Here is a 13,901-nt window from a genome sequence, read left to right on the forward strand (position 1 = left end):
TTCAGACATATGTGCTGCCAGAGCCCTTGGCTTCCATGGCAGCGGGAAATGGCTTGGGCGCTGAACTTGTCTTTGGCTGTGGAATTTTGAGCGCCTTGAGTGAGGAGCTCCATGTTAGTTTTGTGTGAGTGCTCAAGCTGCTTGATTCCATCCCACTGGGCTCAAGGAGCATGGGACCGGAAGTGACCAAACAGGGTTTCCTAGATAGCTGCCAGGACAGCTGATGGTATGTGAAGTGCATGAGGCAGGTGGAGTTGTTTTGGCACTGGAAGAGCTGTGCTGCTGCTTCGGGCAGCTGCCATTCACCACCACACTACCTTCCCTAGGTGTCATAGCCACTTTCAGACGTATGTGATGCCAGAGCACTTGGTTTCCATGGCAGCGGGAAATGGCGTTGGCCCTGAACTTGTCTTTGGCTGTTGAGTTTTTATCGCCTTGAGTGAGGAGCTCCATGTTAGTTTTGTGTGGGTGCTCAAGCTGCTTGATTCCATCCCACTTGGCTCAATCGGCATGGGACCGGAAGTGACCAAACAGGGTTTCCTAGATAGCTGCCAGGACAGCTGATGGTATGTGAAGTGCATGAGGCAGGTGGAGTTGTTTTGGCACTGGAAGAGCTGTGCTGCTGCTTCGGGCAGTTGCCATTCACCACCACACTACCTTCCCTAGGTGTCATAGCCACTTTCAGACATATGTGCTGCCAGAGCCCTTGGTTTCCATGGCAGCGGGAAATGGCTTGGGCTCTGAACTTGTCTTTGGCTGTGGAGTTTTGAGCGCCTTGAGTGAGGAGGTGCATGTTAGTTTTGTGTGGGTGCTCAAGCTGCTTGATTCTATCCCACTGGGCTCAATGGGCATGGGACCGGAAGTGAGCAAACAGGGTTTCCTGGAGAGCTGCCAGGACAGCTGATGGTATGTGAAGTTCATGAGGCAGGTGGAGTAGTTTTGGCACTGGAAGAGCTGTGCTGCTGCTTCGGGCAGTTGCCATTCACCACCACACTACCTTCCCTAGGTGTCATAGCCACATTCAGACATATGTGCTGCCAGAGCCCTTGGTTTCCATGGCAGTGGGAAATGGCATTGGACCTGAACTTGTGTTTGGCTGTGGAGTTTTGAGCGCATTGAGTGAGGAGCTCCATGTTAGTTTTGTGTGGGTGCTCAAGCTGCTTGATTCCATCCCACTGGGCTCAATGGGCATGGGACCGGAAGTGAGCAAACAGGGTTTCCTAGATAGCTGCCAGGACAGCTGATGGTATGTGAAGTGCATGAGGCAGGTGGAGTTGTTTTGGCACTGGAAGAGCTGTGCTGCTGCTTCGGGCAGTTGCCATTCACCACCACACTACCTTCCCTAGGTGTCATAGCCACTTTCAGACATATGTGCTGCCAGAGCACTTGGCTTCCATGGCAGCGGGAAATGGCATGGGCGCTGAACTTGTCTTTCCCTGTCGAGTTTTGAGCGCCTTCAGTGAGGAGCTCCATGTTAGTTTTGTGTGGGTGCTCAAGCTGCTTGATTCCATCCCACTGGGCTCAAGGAGCATGGGACCGGAAGTGAGCAAACAGGGTTTCCTAGATAGCTGCCAGGACAGCTGATGGTATGTGAAGTGCATGAGGCAGGTGGAGTTGTTTTGGCACTGGAAGAGCTGTGCTGCTGCTTCGGGCAGTTGCCATTCACCACCACACTACCTTCCCTAGGTGTCATAGCCACTTTCAGACATATGTGCTGCCATTGCCCTTGGTTTCCATGGCAGCGGGAAATGGCTTGGACGCTGAACTTGTCTTTGGCTGTGGATTTTTGAGCGCCTTGAGTGAGGAGGTGCATGTTAGTTTTGTGTGGGTGCTCAAGCTGCTTGATTCCATCCCACTGGGCTCAATGGGCATTGGACCGGAAGTGAGCAAACAGGGTTTCCTAGATAGCGGCCAGGACAGCTGATGGTATGTGAAGTGCATGAGGCAGGTGGAGTTGTTTTGGCACTGGAAGAGCTGTGCTGCTGCTTCGGGCAGCTGCCATTAACCACCACACTACCTTCCCTAGGTGTCATAGCCACTTTCAGACATATGTGCTGCCAGAGCCCTTGGTTTCCATGGCAGCGGGAAATGGCATTGGCCTCTGAACTTGTCTTTGGCTGTGGAGTTTTGAGCGCCTTGAGTGAGGAGGTGCATGTTAGTTTTGTGTGGGTGCTCAAGCTGCTTGATTCCATCCCACTGGGCTCAATGGGCATGGGACCGGAAGTGACCAAACAGGGTTTCCTAGATATCTGCCAGGACAGCTGATGGTATGTGAAGTGCATGAGGCAGGAGGAGTTTTTTGGCACTGGAAGAGCTGTGCTGCTGCTTCGGGCAGTTGCCATTCACCACCACACTACCTTCCCTAGGTGTCATAGCCACTTTCAGACATATGTGCTGCCAGAGCCCTTGGTTTCCATGGCAGCGGGAAATGGCTTGGGCTCTGAACTTGTCTTTGGCTGTGGAGTTTTGAGCGCCTTCAGTGAGGAGCTGCATGTTAGTTTTGTGTGGGTGCTCCAGCTGCTTGATTCCATCCCACTGGGCTCAATGGGCATGGGACCGGAAGTGAGCAAACAGGGTTTCCTAGATAGCTGCCAGGACAGCTGATGGTGTGTGAAGTTCATGAGGCAGGTGGAGTTGTTTTGGCACTGGAAGAGCTGTGCTGCTGCTTCGGGCAGTTGCCATTCACCACCACACTACCTTCCCTAGGTGTCATAGCCACTTTCAGACATATGTGCTGCCAGAGCCCTTGGTTTCCATGGTAGTGGGAAAAGGCATTGGACCTGAACTTGTCTTTGGCTGTGGAGTTTTGAGCGCCTTGAGTGAGGAGCTCCATGTTAGTTTTGTGTGGGTGCTCAAGCTGCTTGATTCCATCCCACTTGGCTCAATCGGCATGGGACCAGAAGTGACCAAACAGGGTTTCCTAGATAGCTGCCAGGACAGCTGATGGTATGTGAAGTTCATGAGGCAGGTGGAGTAGTTTTGGCACTAGAAGAGCTGTGCTGCTGCTTCGGGCAGTTGCCATTCACCACCACACTACCTTCCCTAGGTGTCATAGCCACTTTCAGACATATGTGCTGCCAGAGCACTTGGTTTCCATGGCAGCGGGAAATGGCTTTGGCCCTGAACTTGCCTTTGGCTGTGGAGTTTTGAGTGCCTTCAGTGAGGAGCTCCATGTTAGTTTTGTGTGGGTGCTCAAGCTGCTTGATTCTATCCCACTGGGCTCAATGGGCATGGGACCGGAAGTGAGCAAACAGGGTTTCCTAGAGAGCTGCCAGGACAGCTGATGGTATGTGAAGTGCATGAGGCAGGTGGAGTTGTTTTGGCACTGGAAGAGCTGTGCTGCTGCTTCGGGCAGTTGCCATTCACCACCACACTACCTTCCCTAGGTGTCATAGCCACTTGCAGACATATGTGCTGCCATTGCCCTTGGTTTCCATGCCAGCGGGAAATGGCTTGGACGCTGAACTTGTCTTTGGCTGTGGAGTTTTGAGCGCCTTGAGTGAGGAGGTGCATGTTAGTTTTGTGTGGGTGCTCAAGCTGCTTGATTCCATCCCACTGGGCTCAATGGGCATTGGACCGGAAGTGAGCAAACAGGGTTTCCTAGATAGCGGCCAGGACAGCTGATGGTATGTGAAGTGCATGAGGCAGGAGGAGTTTTTTGGCACTGGAAGAGCTGTGCTGCTGCTTCGGGCAGTTGCCATTAACCACCACACTACCTTCCCTAGGTGTCATAGCCACTTTCAGACATATGTGCTGCCAGAGCACTTGGTTTCCATGGCAGTGGGAAATGACTTTGGCTCTGAACTTGTGTTTGGCTGTGGAGTTTTGAGCGCCTTGAGTGAAGAGCTGCATGTTAGTTTTGTGTGGGTGCTCAAGCTGCTTGATTCCATCCCACTGGGCTCAATGGGCATGGGACCGGAAGTGAGCAAACAGGGTTTCCTAGATATCTGCCAGGACAGCTGATGGTATGTGAAGTGCATGAGGCAGGTGGAGTTGTTTTGGCACTGGAAGAGCTGTGCTGCTGCTTCGGGCAGTTGCCATTCACCACCACACTACCTTCCCTAGGTGTCATAGCCACTTTCAGACATATGTGCTGCCAGAGCCCTTGGTTTTCATGGCAGTGGGAAATGGCTTGGGCCCTGAACTTGTCTTTGTCTGTGGAGTTTTGAGCGCATTGAGTGAGGAGCTGCATGTTAGTTTAGTGTGGGTGCTGAAGCTGCTTGATTCTATCCCACTGGGCTCAATGGGCATGGGACCGGAAGTGACCAAACAGGGTTTCCTAGATAGCGGCCAGGACAGCTGATGGTATGTGAAGTGCATGAGGCAGGTGGAGTTGTTTTGGCACTGGAAGAGCTGTGCTGCTCTTTCGGGCAGTTGCCATTCACCACCACACTACCTTCCCTAGGTGTCATAGCCACTTTCAGACATATGTGCTGCCAGAGCCCTTGGTTTCCATGGCAGCGGGAAATGGCTTGGGCGCTGAACTTGTCTTTGGCTGTGGAGTTTTGAGCGCCTTGAGTGAGGAGCTCGATGTTAGTTTTGTGTAGGTGCTCAAGCTGCTTGTTTCTATCCCACTGGGCTCAATGTGCATGGGACCGGAAGTGAGCAAACAGGGTTTCCTAGATAGCTGCCAGGACAGCTGATGGTATGTGAAGTTCATGAGGCAGGTGGAGTTGTTTTGGCACTGGAAGAGCTGTGCTGCTGCTTCAGGCAGTTGCCATTCAACACCACACTACCTTCCCTAGGTGGCATAGCCACTTTCAGACATATGTGCTGCCAGAGCACTTGGTTTCCATGGCAGCGGGAAATGGCTTTGGCGCTGAACTTGTCTTTGCCTGTGGAGTTTTGAGCGCCGTCAGTGAGGAGCTCCATGTTAGTTTAGTGTGGGTGCTCAAGCTGCTTGATTCCATCCCACTGGGCTCAATGGGCATGGGACCGGAAGTGACCAAACAGGGTTTCCTAGATAGCTGCCAGGACAGCTGATGGTATGTGAAGTGCATGAGGCAGGTTGAGTTGTTTTGGCACTGGAAGAGCTGTGCTGCTGCTTCGGGCAGTTGCCATTCACCACCACACTACCTTCCCTAGGTGTCATAGCCACTTTCAGACATATGTGCTGCCAGAGCACTTGGTTTCCATGGCAGCGGGAAATGGCTTGGGCTCTGAACTTGTCTTTGCCTGTGGAGTTTTGAGCGCCTTGAGTAAGGAGCTCCATGTTAGTTTTGTGTGGGTGCTCAAGCTGCTTGATTCCATCCCACTGGGCTCAATGGGCATTGGACCGGAAGTGAGCAAACAGGGTTTCCTAGATATCTGCCAGGACAGCTGATGGTATGTGAAGTTCATGAGGCAGGTGGAGTTGTTTTGGCACTGGAAGCGCTGTGCTGCTGCTTCGGGCAGTTACCATTCACCACCACACTACCTTCCCTAGGTGTCATAGCCACTTTCAGACATATGTGCTGCCAGAGCCCTTGGTTTCCATGGCAGCGGGAAATGGCTTGGGCGCTGAAATTGTCTTTGGCTGTGGAGTTTTGAGCGCATTGAGTGAGGAGCTCCATGTTAGTTTTGTGTGAGTGCTCAAGCTGCTTGATTCCATCCCACTGGGCTCAATGGGCATTGGACCGGAAGTGAGCAAACAGGGTTTCCTAGAGAGCTGCCAGGACAGCTGATGGTATGTGAAGTGCATGAGGCAGGTGGAGTTGTTTTGGCACTGGAAGAGCTGTGCTGCTGCTTCGGGCAGTTGCCATTCACCACCACACTACCTTCCCTAGGTGTCATAGCCACTTTCAGACATATGTGCTGCCAGAGCCCTTGGTTTCCATGGCAGCGGGAAATGGCTTGGGCGCTGAACTTGTCTTTGCCTGTGGAGTTTTGAGCGCCTTGAGTAAGGAGCTCCATGTTAGTTTTGTGTGGGTGCTCAAGCTGCTTGATTCCATCCCACTGGGCTCAATGGGCATTGGACCGGAAGTGAGCAAACAGGGTTTCCTAGATAGCTGCCAGGACAGCTGATGGTATGTGAAGTGCATGAGGCAGGAGGAGTTTTTTGGCACTGGAAGAGCTGTGCTGCTGCTTCGGGCAGTTGCCATTCACCACCACACTACCTTCCCTAGGTGTCATAGCCACTTTCAGACATATGTGCTGCCAGAGCACTTGGTTTCCATGGCAGTGGGAAATGGCTTGGGCTCTGAACTTGTCTTTGGCTGTGGAGTTTTGAGCGCATTGAGTGAGGAGCTCCATGTTAGTTTTGTGTGGGTGCTCAAGCTGCTTGATTCCATCCCACTGGGCTCAATGGGCATGGGACCGGAAGTGAGCAAACAGGGTTTCCTAGATACCTGCCAGGACAGCTGATGGCATGTGAAGTGCATGAGGCAGGTGGAGTTGTTTTGGCACTGGAAGAGCTGTGCTGCTGCTTCGGGCAGTTGCCATTCACCACCACACTACCTTCCCTAGGTGTCATAGCCACTTTCAGACATATGTGCTGCCAGAGCCCTTGGTTTCCATGGCAGCGGGAAATGGCTTGGGCGCTGAACTTGTCTTTCCCTGTCGAGTTTTGAGCGCCTTGAGTGAGGAGCTCCATGTTAGTTTTGTGTGAGTGCTCAAGCTGCTTGATTCCATCCCACTGGGCTCAATGGGCATTGGACCGGAAGTGACCAAACAGGGTTTCCTAGATAGCTGCCAGGACAGCTGATGGTATGTGAAGTGCATGAGGCAGGTGGAGTTGTTTTGGCACTGGAAGAGCTGTGCTGCTACTTCCTGCATTGCCATTCACCACCACACTACCTTCCCTAGGTGTCATAGCCACTTTCAGACATATGTGATGCCAGAGCACTTGGTTTCCATGGCAGCGGGAAATGGCGTTGGCCCTGAACTTGTCTTTGGCTGTGGAGTTTTGATCGCCTTGAGTGAGGAGCTGCATATTAGTTTTGTGTGGGTGCTCAAGCTGCTTGATTCCATCCCACTGGGCTCAATGGGCATGGGACCGGAAGTGAGCAAACAGGGTTTCCTAGATATCTGCCAGGAAAGCTGATGGTATGTGAAGTGCATGAGGCAGGTGGAGTTGTTTTGGCACTGGAAGAGCTGTGCTGCTGCTTCGGGCAGTTGCCATTCACCACCACACTACCTTCCCTAGGTGTCATAGCCACTTTCAGACATATGTGCTGCCAGAGCCCTTGGTTTCCATGGCAGCGGGAAATGGCTTGGGCGCTGAACTTGTGTTTGGCTGTGGAGCTTTGAGCGCATTGAGTGAGGAACTGCATGTTAGTTTTGTGTGGGTGCTCAAGCTGCTTGATTCCATCCCACTGGGCTCAATGGGCATTGGACCGGAAGTGAGCAAACAGGGTTTCCTAGATAGCTGCCAGGACAGCTGATGGTATGTGAAGTGCATGAGGCAGGTGGAGTTGTTTTGGCACTGGAAGAGCTGTGCTGCTGCTTCGGGCAGCTGCCATTAACCACCACACTACCTTCCCTAGCTGTCATAGCCACTTTCAGACATATGTGCTGCCAAAGCCCTTGGTTTCCATGGCAGCGGGAAATGGCATTGGCCCTGAACTTGTCTTTGGCTGTGGAGTTTTGAGCGCCTTGAGTGAGGAGGTGCATGTTAGTTTTGTGTGGGTGCTCAAGCTGCTTGATTCCATCCCACTGGGCTCAATGGGCATTGGACCGGAAGTGACCAAACAGGGTTTCCTAGATATCTGCCAGGACAGCTGATGGTATGTGAAGTGCATGAGGCAGGTGGAGTTGTTTTGGCACTGGAAGAGCTGTGCTGCTGCTTCGGGCAGTTGCCATTAACCACCACACTACCTTCCCTAGGTGTCATAGCCACTTTCAGACATATGTGCTGCCAGAGCACTTGGTTTCTATGGCAGCGGGAAATGGCATGGGCGCTGAACTTGTCTTTCCCTGTCGAGTTTTGAGCGCCTTGAGTGAGGAGCTCCATGTTAGTTTTGTGTGAGTGCTCAAGCTGCTTGATTCCATCCCACTGGGCTCAAGGAGCATGGGACCGGAAGTGAGCAAACAGGGTTTCCTAGACAGCTGCCAGGACAGCTGATGGTATGTGAAGTTCATGAGGCAGGTGGAGTTGTTTTGGCACTGGAAGAGCTGTGCTGCTGCTTCGGGCAGTTGCCATTCACCACCACACTACCTTCCCTAGGTGTCATAGCCACTTTCAGACATATGTGATGCCAGAGCACTTGGTTTCCATGGCAGCGGGAAATGGCGTTGGCCATGAACTTGCCTTTGGCTGTGGAGTTTTGATCGCCTTGAGTGAGGAGCTGCATATTAGTTTTGTGTGGGTGCTCAAGCTGCTTGATTCCATCCCACTGGGCTCAATGGGCATGGGACCGGAAGTGACCAAACAGGGTTTCCTAGATAGCTGCCAGGACAGCTGATGGTATGTGAAGTGCATGAGGCAGGTGGAGTTGTTTTGGCACTGGAAGAGTTGTGCTGCTGCTTCGGGCAGTTGCCATTCACCACCACACTACCTTCCCTAGGTGTCATAGCCACTTTCAGACATATGTGCTGCCAGAGCCCTTGGTTTCCATGGCAGCGGGAAATGGCTTGGGCGCTGAACTTGTCTTTGTCTGTGGAGCTTTGAGCGCATTGAGTGAGGAGCTGCATGTTAGTTTTGTGTGGGTGCTCAAGCTGCTTGATTCTATCCCACTGGGCTCAATGGGCATTGGACCGGAAGTGACCAAACAGGGTTTCCTAGAGAGCTGCCAGGACAGCTTATGGTATGTGAAGTGCATGAGGCAGGTGGAGTTGTTTTGGCACTGGAAGAGCTGTGCTGCTGCTTCGGGCAGCTGCCATTCACCACCACACTACCTTCCCTAGGTGTCATAGCCACTTTCAGACATATGTGCTGCCAGAGCACTTGGTTTCCATGGCAGCGGGAAATGGCTTGGGCGCTGAACTTGTCTTTGCCTGTGGAGGTTTGAGCGCCGTCAGTGAGGAGCTCCATGTTAGTTTTGTGTGGGTGCTCAAGCTGCTTGATTCCATCCCACTGGGCTCAATGGGCATGGGACCGGAAGTGACCAAAAAGTGTTTCCTAGATAGCTGCCAGGACAGCTGATGGTATGTGAAGTTCATGAGGCAGGTGGAGTTGTTTTGGCACTGGAAGAGCTGTGCTGCTGCTTCGGGCAGTTGCCATTCACCACCACACTACCTTCCCTAGGTGTCATAGCCACTTTCAGACATATGTGCTGCCAGAGCACTTGGTTTCCATGGCAGCGGGAAATGGCTTGGGCGCTGAACTTGTCTTTGCCTGTGGAGTTTTAAGCGCCTTGAGTGAGGAGCTCCATGTTAGTTTTATGTGGGTGCTCAAGCTGCTTGATTCTATCCCACTGGGCTCAATGGGCATGGGACCGGAAGTGACCAAACAGGGTTTCCTAGATAGCTGCCAGGACAGCTGATGGTATGTGAAGTGCATGAGGCAGGTGGAGTTGTTTTGGCACTGGAAGAGCTGTGCTGCTGCTTCGGGTAGTTGCCATTCACCACCACACTACCTTCCCTAGGTGTCATAGCCACTTTCAGACATATGTGCTGCCAGAGCATTTGGCTTCCATGGCAGCGGGAAATGGCATGGGCGCTGAACTTGTCTTTCCCTGTCGAGTTTTGAGCACCTTGAGTGAGGAGCTCCATGTTAGTTTTGTGTGGGTGCTCAAGCTGCTTGATTCCATCCCACTGGGCTCAAGGAGCATGGGACCGGAAGTGAGCAAACAGGGTTTCCTAGACAGCTGCCAGGACAGCTGATGGTATGTGAAGTTCATGAGGCAGGTGGAGTTGTTTTGGCACTGGAAGAGCTGTGCTGCTGCTTCGGGCAGTTGCCATTCACCACCACACTACCTTCCCTAGGTGTCATAGCCACTTTCAGACATATGTGATGCCAGAGCCCTTGGTTTCCATGGCAGCGGGAAATGGCTTGGGCGCTGAACTTGTCTTTGGCTGTGGAGTTTTAAGCGCCTTGAGTGAGGAGCTCCATGTTAGTTTTGTGTGGGTGCTCAAGCTGCTTGATTCTATCCCACTGGGCTCAATGGGCATGGGACCGGAAGTGAGCAAACAGGGTTTCCTAGATAGCTGCCAGGACAGCTGATGGTATGTGAAGTGCATGAGGCAGGTGGAGTTGTTTTGGCACTGGAAGAGCTGTGCTGCTGCTTCGGGCAGTTGCCATTCACCACCACACTACCTTCCCTAGGTGTCATAGCCACTTTCAGACATATGTGCTGCCAGAGCCCTTGGTTTCCATGGCAGTGGGAAATGGCATTGGACCTGAACTTGTCTTTGCCTGTGGAGTTTTAAGCGCCGTCAGTGAGGAGCTCCATGTTAGTTTTGTGTGGGTGCTCAAGCTGCTTGATTCCATCCCACTGGGCTCAATGGGCATGGGACCGGAAGTGAGCAAACAGGGTTTCCTAGATAGCTGCCAGGACAGCTGATGGTATGTGAAGTTCATGAGGCAGGTGGAGTAGTTTTGGCACTGGAAGAGCTGTGCTGCTGCTTCGGGCAGTTGCCATTCACCACCACACTACCTTCCCTAGGTGTCATAGCCACTTGCAGACATATGTGCTGCCAGAGCACTTGGTTTCCATGGCAGCGGGAAATGGCTTTGGCCCTGAACTTGCCTTTGGCTGTGGAGTTTTGAGTGCCTTCAGTGAGAAGCTCCATGTTAGTTTTGTGTGGGTGCTCAAGCTGCTTGATTCTATCCCACTGGGCTCAATGGGCATGGGACCGGAAGTGAGCAAACAGGGTTTCCTAGATATCTGCCAGGACAGCTGATGGTATGTGAAGTGCATGAGGCAGGTGGAGTTGTTTTGGCACTGGAAGAGCTGTGCTGCTGCTTCGGGCAGTTGCCATTCACCACCACACTACCTTCCCTAGGTGTCATAGCCACTTGCAGACATATGTGCTGCCAGAGCACTTGGTTTCCATGTCAGCGGGAAATGGCTTTGGCCCTGAACTTGTCTTTGGCTGTGGAGTTTTGAGCGCCTTGAGTGAGGAGGTGCATGTTAGTTTTCTGTGGGTGCTCAAGCTGCTTGATTCCATCCCACTGGGCTCAATGGGCATTGGACCGGAAGTGAGCAAACAGGGTTTCCTAGAGAGCTGCCAGGACAGCTGATGGTATGTGAAGTGCATGAGGCAGGTGGAGTTGTTTTGGCACTGGAAGAGCTGTGCTGCTGCTTCGGGCAGCTGCCATTCACCACCACACTACCTTCCCTAGGTGTCATAGCCACTTTCAGACATATGTGCTGCCAGAGCCCTTGGTTTCCATGGCAGCGGGAAATGGCATTGGCCCTGAACTTGTCTTTGCTGTGGAGTTTTGAGTACCTTGAGTGAGGAGCTCCATGTTAGTTTTGTGTGGGTGCTCAAGCTGCTTGATTCCATCCCACTGGGCTCAATGGGCATGGGACCGGAAGTGAGCAAACAGGGTTTCCTAGATATCTGCCAGGACAGCTGATGGTATGTGAAGTTGATGAGGCAGGTGGAGTTGTTTTGGCACTGGAAGAGCTGTGCTGCTGCTTCGGGCAGTTGCCATTAACCACCACACTACCTTCCCTAGGTGTCATAGCCACTTTCAGACATATGTGCTGCCAGAGCCCTTGGTTTCCATGTCAGCGGGAAATGGCTTTGGCCCTGAACTTGTCTTTGCCTGTGGAGTTTTGAGCGTGTTGAGTGAGGAGCTCCATGTTAGTTTTCTGTTGGTGCTCAAGCTGCTTGATTCCATCCCACTGGGCTCAATGGGCATGGGACCGGAAGTGAGCAAACAGGGTTTCCTAGAGAGCTGCCAGGACAGCTGATGGTATGTGAAGTGCATGAGGCAGGAGGAGTTTTTTGGCACTGGAAGAGCTGTGCTGCTGCTTCGGGCAGTTGCCATTCACCACCACACTACCTTCCCTAGGTGTCATAGCCACTTTCAGACATATGTGCTGCCAGAGCACTTGGTTTCCATGGCAGTGGGAAATGGCTTTGCCTCTGAACTTGTGTTTGGCTGTGGAGTTTTTAGCGCCTTGAGTGAGGAGCTGCATGTTAGTTTTGTGTGGGTGCTCAAGCTGCTTGATTCCATCCCACTGGGCTCAATGGGCATGGGACCGGAAGTGAGCAAACAGGGTTTCCTAGATATCTGCCAGGACAGCTGATGGTATGTGAAGTTCATAAGGCAGGTGGAGTTGTTTTGGCACTGGAAGAGCTGTGCTGCTGCTTCGGGCAGTTGCCATTCACCACCACACTACCTTCCCTAGGTGTCATAGCCACTTTCAGACATATGTGATGCCAGAGCCCTTGGTTTCCATGGCAGCGGGAAATGGCTTGGGCGCTGAACTTGTCTTTCCCTGTCGAGTTTTGAGCGCCTTGAGTGGGGAGCTCCATGTTAGTTTTGTGTGAGTGCTCAAGCTGCTTGATTCCATCCCACTGGGCTCAATGGGCATGGGACCGGAAGTGAGCAAACAGGGTTTCCTAGATAGCTGCCAGGACAGCTGATGGTATGTGAAGTGCATGAGGCAGGTGGAGTTGTTTTGGCACTGGAAGAGCTGTGCTGCTACTTCGTGCATTGCCATTCACCACCACACTACCTTCCCTAGGTGTCATAGCCACTTTCAGACATATGTGATGCCAGAGCACTTGGTTTCCATGGCAGCGGGAAATGGCGTTGGCCCTGAACTTGTCTTTGGCTGTGGAGTTTTGATCGCCTTGAGTGAGGAGCTGCATATTAGTTTTGTGTGGGTGCTCAAGCTGCTTGATTCCATCCCACTGGGCTCAATGGGCATGGGACCGGAAGTGAGCAAACAGGGTTTCCTAGATATCTGCCAGGACAGCTGATGGTATGTGAAGTGCATGAGGCAGGTGGAGTTGTTTTGGCACTGGAAGAGCTGTGCTGCTGCTTCGGGCAGTTGCCATTCACCACCATACTACCTTCCCTAGGTGTCATAGCCACTTTCAGACATATGTGATGCCAGAGCCCTTGGTTTCCATGGCAGCGGGAAATGGCTTGGGTGCTGAACTTGTGTTTGGCTGTGGAGCTTTGAGCGCATTGAGTGAGGAACTGCATGTTAGTTTTGTGTGGGTGCTCAAGCTGCTTGATTCTATCCCACTGGGCTCAATGGGCATGGGACCGGAAGTGAGCAAACAGGGTTTCCTAGATAGCTGCCAGGACAGCTGATGGTATGTGAAGTGCATGAGGCAGGAGGAGTTGTTTTGGCACTGGAAGAGCTGTGCTGCTGCTTCGGGCAGTTGCCATTCACCACCACACTACCTTCCCTAGGTGTCATAGCCACTTTCAGACATATGTGCTGCCAGAGCACTTGGTTTCCATGGCAGAGGGAAATGGCTTGGACGCTGAACTTGTCTTTGGCTGTGGAGTTTTGAGCGCCTTGAGTGAGGAGCTCCATGTTAGTTTTGTGTGGGTGCTCAAGCTGCTTGATTCCATCCCACTGGGCTCAATGGGCATGGGACCGGAAGTGACCAAACAGGGTTTCCTAGATAGCTGCCAGGACAGCTGATGGTATGTGAAGTGCATGAGGCAGGTGGAGTTGTTTTGGCACTGGAAGAGCTGTGCTGCTGCTTCGGGCAGTTGCCATTCACCACCACACTACCTTCCCTAGGTGTCATAGCCACTTTCAGACATATGTGCTGCCAGAGCACTTGGTTTCCATGGCAGCGGGAAATGGCTTTGGCCCTGAACTTGCCTTAGGCTGTGGAGTTTTGAGCGCCTTCAGTGAGGAGCTCCATGTTAGTTTTGTGTGGGTGCTCAAGCTGCTTGATTCTATCCCACTGGGCTCAATGGGCATGGGACCGGAAGTGAGCAAACAGGGTTTCCTAGATAGCTGCCAGGACAGCTGATGGTATGTGAAGTGCAAGAGGCAGGTGGAGTTGTTTTGGCACTGGAAGAGCTGTGCTGCTGCTTCGGGCAGTTGCCATTCACC

Source organism: Ochotona princeps, chromosome 2 (genome assembly GCF_030435755.1).
Source record: "Ochotona princeps isolate mOchPri1 chromosome 2, mOchPri1.hap1, whole genome shotgun sequence".
NCBI classification, from domain to species: domain Eukaryota; kingdom Metazoa; phylum Chordata; class Mammalia; order Lagomorpha; family Ochotonidae; genus Ochotona; species Ochotona princeps.